This window comes from Vombatus ursinus, unplaced genomic scaffold (assembly GCF_900497805.2).
Source record: "Vombatus ursinus unplaced genomic scaffold, bare-nosed wombat genome assembly UNPS02014816.1, whole genome shotgun sequence".
Classification (NCBI taxonomy): Eukaryota; Metazoa; Chordata; class Mammalia; order Diprotodontia; family Vombatidae; genus Vombatus; species Vombatus ursinus.
In genome coordinates this window covers 20,586,418-20,594,426 of record NW_020954594.1, presented here as the reverse complement: position 1 = coordinate 20,594,426, position 8,009 = coordinate 20,586,418, and positions in this window count along the sequence as shown.

Sequence of the window (8,009 nt, the reverse complement as noted above, 5' to 3'; positions counted from 1 at the left end):
CCATAATTATACTTTTTCAGTTGGTTTCCTAAAGAATATATAGTTTTTGAGAGTGGATGAAAACAAAACTAAAGACTGGTCATCTACCTTGATTTCATGATATTTAGGTTCTCTATCTCATCTTTAGCATTAATTTATTAGTCATGTGACTACACCAGTCATTTTAATGTCACAGGCCTCAGTTGCTTCATCTTGGAAAGGAAAAAAGGTTGAAGTGGATGATTTCTAAGATGGCTTACAACCCTAAAATTTCTGATAAGATTTCTTTGATTTTACAAATCATCTATTTGAACAATTATGTGAAACTTAATCTGTTTGTGTTTTCCCTCTTCCCCTTCACTATATTTATTCTCCCTAAATATGCTTTTTAAACTAATGTCCATCATTTCCTTTTTGTAGACTCTAGAATACAAGTTCTTAAATTAAAATCTGGACTTAAAAATGTTTTGATAACTATATTTCAATATAGTTGATTTCATTTATAATTCTATGTATTTTATTTTATGCATTCAAAAGCATCATAGAAGAGTTCCAGATGCTTTGCCAAACTGACAAAGAGGTCCATGACAAGAAAAAGTTAAGAATTCCTGTACTATTTCTCTAAGAGGTGGCATCTAAGTTTTTTAATGGATAGCTATAGAACTGGGCATACTCAGGAAAGAACTCTATGAAACTATGAGTTTCATCTGAAATATTCACCCCAGTGACTAGCCTCATTGTACATAGAAACAATAAGACAAACCTGTCTACCAAGGAAGTATGTTTTTATTTGTTCATTCATTCATTCATCCAGACCTCTCTTTATTGATCACCTATTGTATATCCAGGATTTTTCCTCCATGCTATGAGAAATAGAAGTACATTTTCTAGAGTTTCTTCCCCAGAAGAGCTAATCAAAGGTAACATGATTAAGACATATGAACCAATTAAATAGACAAGATGCCAAAATGGATCTATGACTACCTGACAAATCAATTGTAAAGACAATCATTACTATAAAGCAGAAATTATCTTCTTCATTATTTGGGAATAGGGAAATTTTTATAAGTATAATAGTATATTTTCACTAATTGATTTAGATCAGATTCAGACGATAGTACTTTGCTAGAGTAGAACTGGATTCTCCCATTTGATGACTGCTGTGCTTACCACATTCCTTAGGAAGAAAAAGGCTCAGTTTCCTGTGGTTGATACTACTTTCCTAGAAGAAAATGTTAGAAGGGGGAAAGAAGTAGCATGGATTTCCTAGTTATCCTTGGGATAAATAGAACAAATAGATCAATAGTCAGTTACTTTGGGATTGCAGAAGCAACATAATGCTATTTCCTAGACTATACAAATCACATCTGTGCCAACCTGGATTGATCAGGATAAGAAGCTTTTGTTAACCTTTACTTCTATGTGTTCCTTCATTTACCAGTACATATGAACATAAGACTGTCTATGTCTATAGTCATCTTTTTCTCTTTAGGTGCCAAACATAATGGGTGTGACATTGGCTATTTCACTTCCTGCATCCAGTACACAAGTCAGGAGATGTGCAGATAGAGATTTTACATCTCCCAAGAAGGAGAAAAATAAGGGAAAAGAGCATACAGACAGTATTGGAGTATTGCTCCTAGCCTATCAAATGAGAACTCATTAATTCTGAGAAACCTTTCCTCTCAGAATCTCTAAATAAAGTCTATTCTTTCTTGAATTTCTTCTATGGATGTGTGCTCTTATTAATGTGGGTACCCCCTTGCTATGGCACAGATTTCTACCCATCCTGACCCGTGTGACTCATGTCCACCTACTCTTATAAAACTCCTATAAAACATCCAAGAGTGTCCACTCAACAAATTGTGGATCTTCTTTTATGTCTCCTAATAATAATATATTGGTACCAATGCAGACTTTCTATAGTTTCATTTCTGCATTTACTATCAGTAAAGTGCTGAAAAGATGATATGAAGGAAAAGCATGGAAGAAGACATAATATTGTAGCTTTCCCTCTAGGACATGAATCAGAATTATATCATCTTTTAAGCAAGGAGGAAAGGTATGGCATTTTTTTCAAAATGCAGTGATTCTGAATTCAACAGAACCCTTGCTGGTGCTAGAAAATGAAGATAACATCCACTTTCTGGGTTTTCTATAATAAAGTGAGAGTGCTGCAGTGCTATACATTATATAAGGAATGCAATTTGGTCAGCAAGAATAAGTCCAGGGACCTGTGGTCATCAGCGTAGGGGACTGGCAGGTGAGGGAACTCCTTCTACCAGTGCAGGTCCACATCTTCCCTGCCTCTTATAATTTCTGGTGAGTTGCCCAGAGTACTAAGAGGTTAAGTGGCTTGCTGGGGTCACTCAACTAGTAAGGGTCAGAAGCATGACTTGAGCCTATCATTGTGCCTCCAGCAGAATATAATATTCAATTTTATGATACTCTGGAATGTTTTCTCTAAATAGGGCAAATTTAGAAAATTCTTAGAGCAACTTACAGAAATGGCACTTCCAAATGCAGATTGTATCACCACTAAGAAGAGTTGGCTATAATAACCTTCAAAGGTTTCTGGTTGGTTGGGCCTTGAGAGGGAGGTAGAAGTTGCCTTCCCTGATTTTTTTTTTTTTACAGGCATTTACCTCTTCTACTTTCTACAGGTCAAAGATGTAAATGTGTCTTTGGTTATTTCCCCAAATTGAATTTGCAGATGACTTTTTCCTTGATATGGTCTTTCCTCAATCTATTGCTTCTAATGTCATTTGGACTTGCCCTTTCAATGACTCTCTGCTTCTGGCTTCCCCGATTCCAGTCAGCTGTGACAAGATGGACAACATGTATATGCTACCATCCACCACCTGGGCACTACACACATGAATTAACTTTAGCAGATACACTGTCATTGTTGAACTGCATCAGTTTCTTTTCCTTTTACATGTGGCAGATTATTCAAATATCAGCACCAGCTTTTCTTGTCACCCTTTACACCTAAGTGATTATTGAAGTATCCCTTATGCACACAGGAAACCATGTCTAGACAGATCAATTTGCCTCTACATTCAACAACAGGTTTCAACAAACCAAGGTATATTCCACTTGCATTGCAAAGTTAAAATTCATTCCTCATTTCCACCTAGCTTTCTAGGTCCCCACATCTCCCCCCCCCCTCCAAACACACACACTCAAGTACAGTATTTGTCAAAAGATAAGCCATTCGCATAATATCCTTCTCTATAGTAGGATCAGTGAGTCTTACATGGTGTTGCATTTTAAGCCTTCTTTATTCTATTTGCCAAAATAGAAGGATATATCTAGGTACATGACTATTATGCAAGTGGGCCTTAGTGTTGGTAATCAGGTGATTTTTTTTTAATGTTTTCATTCCTATCAATGAGTGACTCCTTCCTGTCTGTAGACAGTAATTGCTTTGGGAAACAGGTGGGCTAATTTTCCTACATTGCTCATAACATACAGGTATACATTAAGATGCCACTTGATGATTAGTAGGAAAGCCTCCATTTATAATTACACAGAATTGCTGATTTTCTCCTCCTCTGCTGAGATACAGATGGACTTATCTGTTGTTCATTTGGTAGAGTAAAAAATCACTCCAAGATTTCTCCTCTCTATTTATTGAAATATCTTGAGTGCTATCTACTGGCCAAAGGTGGCACTGCCTACAAATGTAAACAGGAATTTGTGCAGAGAAATTATAACTTTTTTTTTCAGAAGATGATACTGTTGCAGGATGAGGGACATGGTACATGATTAGTTGTAATTGAAAAGTATAATTTTGAAAGAAATGTAAAAATTTATTATCGTAGAATAGAATGTTGTGCGTGATAAGTTCAAAGATTAATCCACTTAATTACCTTCTAGTGGAACAACAGTGTTTTCAAATACTATAATATTAGCCTATTAAATAAACACAGACTCAGTTTAAAGCATAACAGAACTATCTCACAAAACAATAAAGTCCAGCTGCAAAATGTTCTATTTTGGAACATCAAAGTCACAATAGTATTCACAAAAAATATCATTCTACATTCAGGACTTACAGTAGCAGAGGAGACTGGCCTTTATCCAAATGATCCACAGGTGAGTCTCAAGCCACATATTACAGATTATTGCTATAGTTACCTCCCTTACCCTGCCATCCATATATTAGAATGAACCTTCTGTTGCATCTCTCATTTCATCTCTAATCTATCTTGTCATGGACAAAATTGTATTGAGGAGTGTGTGTGTGTGTGTCTGTGTGTCTTTGTGTGTCTGTGGGTGTGTGTACATGTGTGTTTATACGTGTGTACAGAACAGGGGTGAGGAAACTGCAGCCTCAAGGCCACATGTGGCCTTCTGGGTCCTTGGGTAAGCTTTTGACTGAGTCCAAATTTTACAGAACAAACTCTTTTATTAAGGGGGTTTGTTCTGTGAAGTTTGTATTCAAAGGGCCACACTTGAGCACTAGGGAGCCACATGTGGCCTTGAGGCTGTAGGTTCCCCACCCTTGGTATAGACTATTACTGGATACTCTACTAGTTAGTTATCTCACCAACTAAAACACAGTTGAATTCAGGTATTGTCATACTTGTTAATGAAAAATTTCCTTTTTGTGTGTGTGTTTGTAGGTGTGGTTGAGTGTGAAACGTGACTTTGTGACTTTCAGATGGTCAATATGTCCCTAATGATCAGAAATATGTCCCTTCCTGATCAGAAAAATGACAAATCTAGCAATATGTGTACTTGGAAATAGAGAGAGACCATATGAATTGAAAACTAATTTATAAAATTATGAAATGGGGGAAGGCACATCCAGTTCTTTGAGTACTCACTGGGAAAGACCATGACCGACAGTGGGAAATGGGGCAGTAATCACATTTTAATTAGACATAGAGAGTATGAGGGTAAACAGCACTGCAGAGACAAGTGATGAAAGGGATACAGAGTCAGATGGTGTGGGGTATAGGGTAGGGATAGGGGAGGAGGAGAGGCAAAGAGTATCAGACACATAAGCATGAATTACAGTTGGGGATACTAGGCATCATAGACCTGATGGAAGTGGTAGAGTCCCAAGGAAGGGGAGAGTTTGACATCTCATTTTTATAGGGTTTTTTTTTTTTTGAGGGGAATGGACTAGCTCTTAAGTCTATGCCACCTTGGGGTAGTTCATTAACAAATCCAAATCATCCAAAGTTGTCAGTAAAACTTTAAAGTTAACATGTCCTCATCATCTCAGAATTATCAGCACCTTTTGGTAATCTGCTGAATGTCTGGAACTTGTCTGACTTTTACATATTATAGGACCAAAAAGCCCTGACCATAGCACCAAGATGGCTTCTGCTGATTCAACATATACTACCAGGATGGGAATTTTGGTTAACATATGATACAATTTGTTAATTATGCTCCTTTGATCTTTAGGATGGTTTTTATGTGACTTTCAGGTCCCCCTTTGCAATCTTACTTCCTGCATTGCCCCTTTCTTATAAACTACTTATAAACTTATTTGCTATATTGGCTAGAAGAGGAGAGTGGTCAGGGGGACCAGAGCAAGATACAATTTTAATACACCATAGAACACGTGTTCTTTCTCCCAGCCCTATTCCTCCTTGCCTTAACATCTCTCAATACTGAACCATCCTGAACATGAACAAACTGTAAATAGCCTAAGAAACACAGCGATCCCTATCAATTTCCCATTTCAATATTATCCTGCCTCCTTAATTGATATGCTCTTCCGCAAATGCAGAAGAGATTTCTATACACTTTAAGAAGTTGTAGACTACATCAGACAAAATCATCCTAGAAAAAAGCTATGCTGAGTAACTCTTAATCAATGCCAATATAATTAATAAGAGGAATGAGCTCATAGGCATCATATCTTATGGCCCAACTGCCAACCTCAACCTCCAAGATAAAGCTGACATACCAAAAGAACAAGACACCCTCCTAAGTCACTTGTATTGAGTTACCTCTGAGACTCAAATGGTCAGTTCAAATGTTTTTAACCACACTTCACTCCACATTGAAGGAAAATAATTTAGCAAATGCAAGCTGCTAGTAGATTAACCAGTACAACATGATTTACCCAGCTAGAAAGTCACTGAAATAACATTCTCATGTACTTAACCTCTTTAACAGCTTGTTTTCCCACATCAAACTACATGTATTCTAGGAAAAAAAGGCAGCATGCTGTGAATGATTGTGTTGGTATCAAGAAGTGATGGAGAGCTAGTAGAATTTTCCCTTAAGGTATAAAATGGAGATTGGGCCAGAGAACCAATAAAAACCAGCCCTTTTTTTTGGATCTTTGATCTGCCCAGAGTCCTGAGATAATATTACAAATTACAATATCCCAAACTTCTACAATTCATACATATTAGGCATATGATTCATTAGGAGGTACCTTAAACTCTTCCATGACCTTTCAAGTAATTATGTTTGGATAGGAAAAGATTATATTTTCTTTGAATTCCATTCCCCATGTAGCATTGCAGCAGAAAGCTTCATTCACTGAGAAGACTTTCTGAGCTGCCTCCCACACAAACAACAGCAAAATCAACATCAACAACAACAACAGACATGTTTTGGACTCTACATGTTTTGGATTCCAGATTTTGATCTTGCAGATACACTTCTAGTATGAATTTTCACAAGAAGATGGAGAAGCAAGAAATGGAAAGGTTGAATGAGAAAGGAAGAGGGAAGAGGAGGTTAGAAAATGGTTACATGAGTACTATAAATACTCAAATCAACTATAAAGAACCTATGAACCTCCAGAGAAAGAAATGATAAATAGAAGTACAGATAGTATGGTTTTACATATATTTATAAATCTGTCAAATGGTGTCCTTTAGTGTAGGATGGGGAGGGAGGAAGGAGATATTTCAGAATTTAAAATGTAACAAAAAAAATCAAAAATTTTAAAAATGGCTACAGAGAGTGGACTCTCTCCTTTTCTCCTATTCCACTGGGGACTTGCAGAGAATGAGGCTATTCCTCATGCCATCAGATACCAAACTTGGCTCTGAGTCAGGTGTGCTAGACTTGCCTTTTGGGTCCTTTCCTTTTTCCACACATTAGCTTTAGGATTCTAAAGACTTACCAATCCAGCTGCAAAAGGTGACAGGAACCTGGCAAGAAAACGAATAATCATTCCATGTTATCAAATGGGGAAAGTGCTAACCTAGTTTCCTGCTTGCCAAGTGTGGGTGTCAGGCTGCTAAACCCAGCTCAGAACTGAGTCAATGGTTGGTAGTTTTGTTTGAGTAACAGGTGTTGAGGGTATTTTCTGTACATTTGCCCTATATTTCTTATTTAAGTTATCTTTTTTTGGGGGGGCAGGAGGGAGCACCTTTAGAATATATATCATGTGATTGAGGCAACATGGTGCAATGAAAAGAATGATGAAAGAGTGCAGAGTCATAGCACCTGAATCCTATCTGTGTGACTTTAAGCAAGTTATTTAATATTTCTGGGCCCCAATTTCCTGATGTGTGAAATGAGCAGCTTGGATTAGGTGAAGATCCTTTCTGATCTTATACTGATGACTTTATGATGAATTTTTGGCTTCTCTGGGGAAGGGGATTCAGAGAACGAAAATGGGAGAATGAAACAAGAATTCATGTAGGTAGGAACCTAAACAAGGTTTAAATACCCTATAACTTTAAAAGGGTGTTGTTAATATAAGCTTGCGTTGTTCTCATAGAAACCCCAACAAACAACCCTCTTCTGCAACAACCCAAAGCTGTCATAGAGAAGGTAGATTGGATTTGTTCTTCTTTGGCTCTAAAGTAAAGATCTAGAAAGTATGGCTTGAAGCTGCAAAGAGACAAATTTAATCTTGATATTTGAGAAAGGGAATAGTATAGGGAGTTTTCCCTTTTCTACATGATTAATTTTGAGGAGTTAAAATATATGTTGAATTCTTAGCTTCTTAGCTATAGGATGGGCCTGAGCATAATTACATATTTTTGACATTTTTCTTTTCTTTTCTTTTCTTTTCTTTTCTTTTCTTTTCTTTTCTT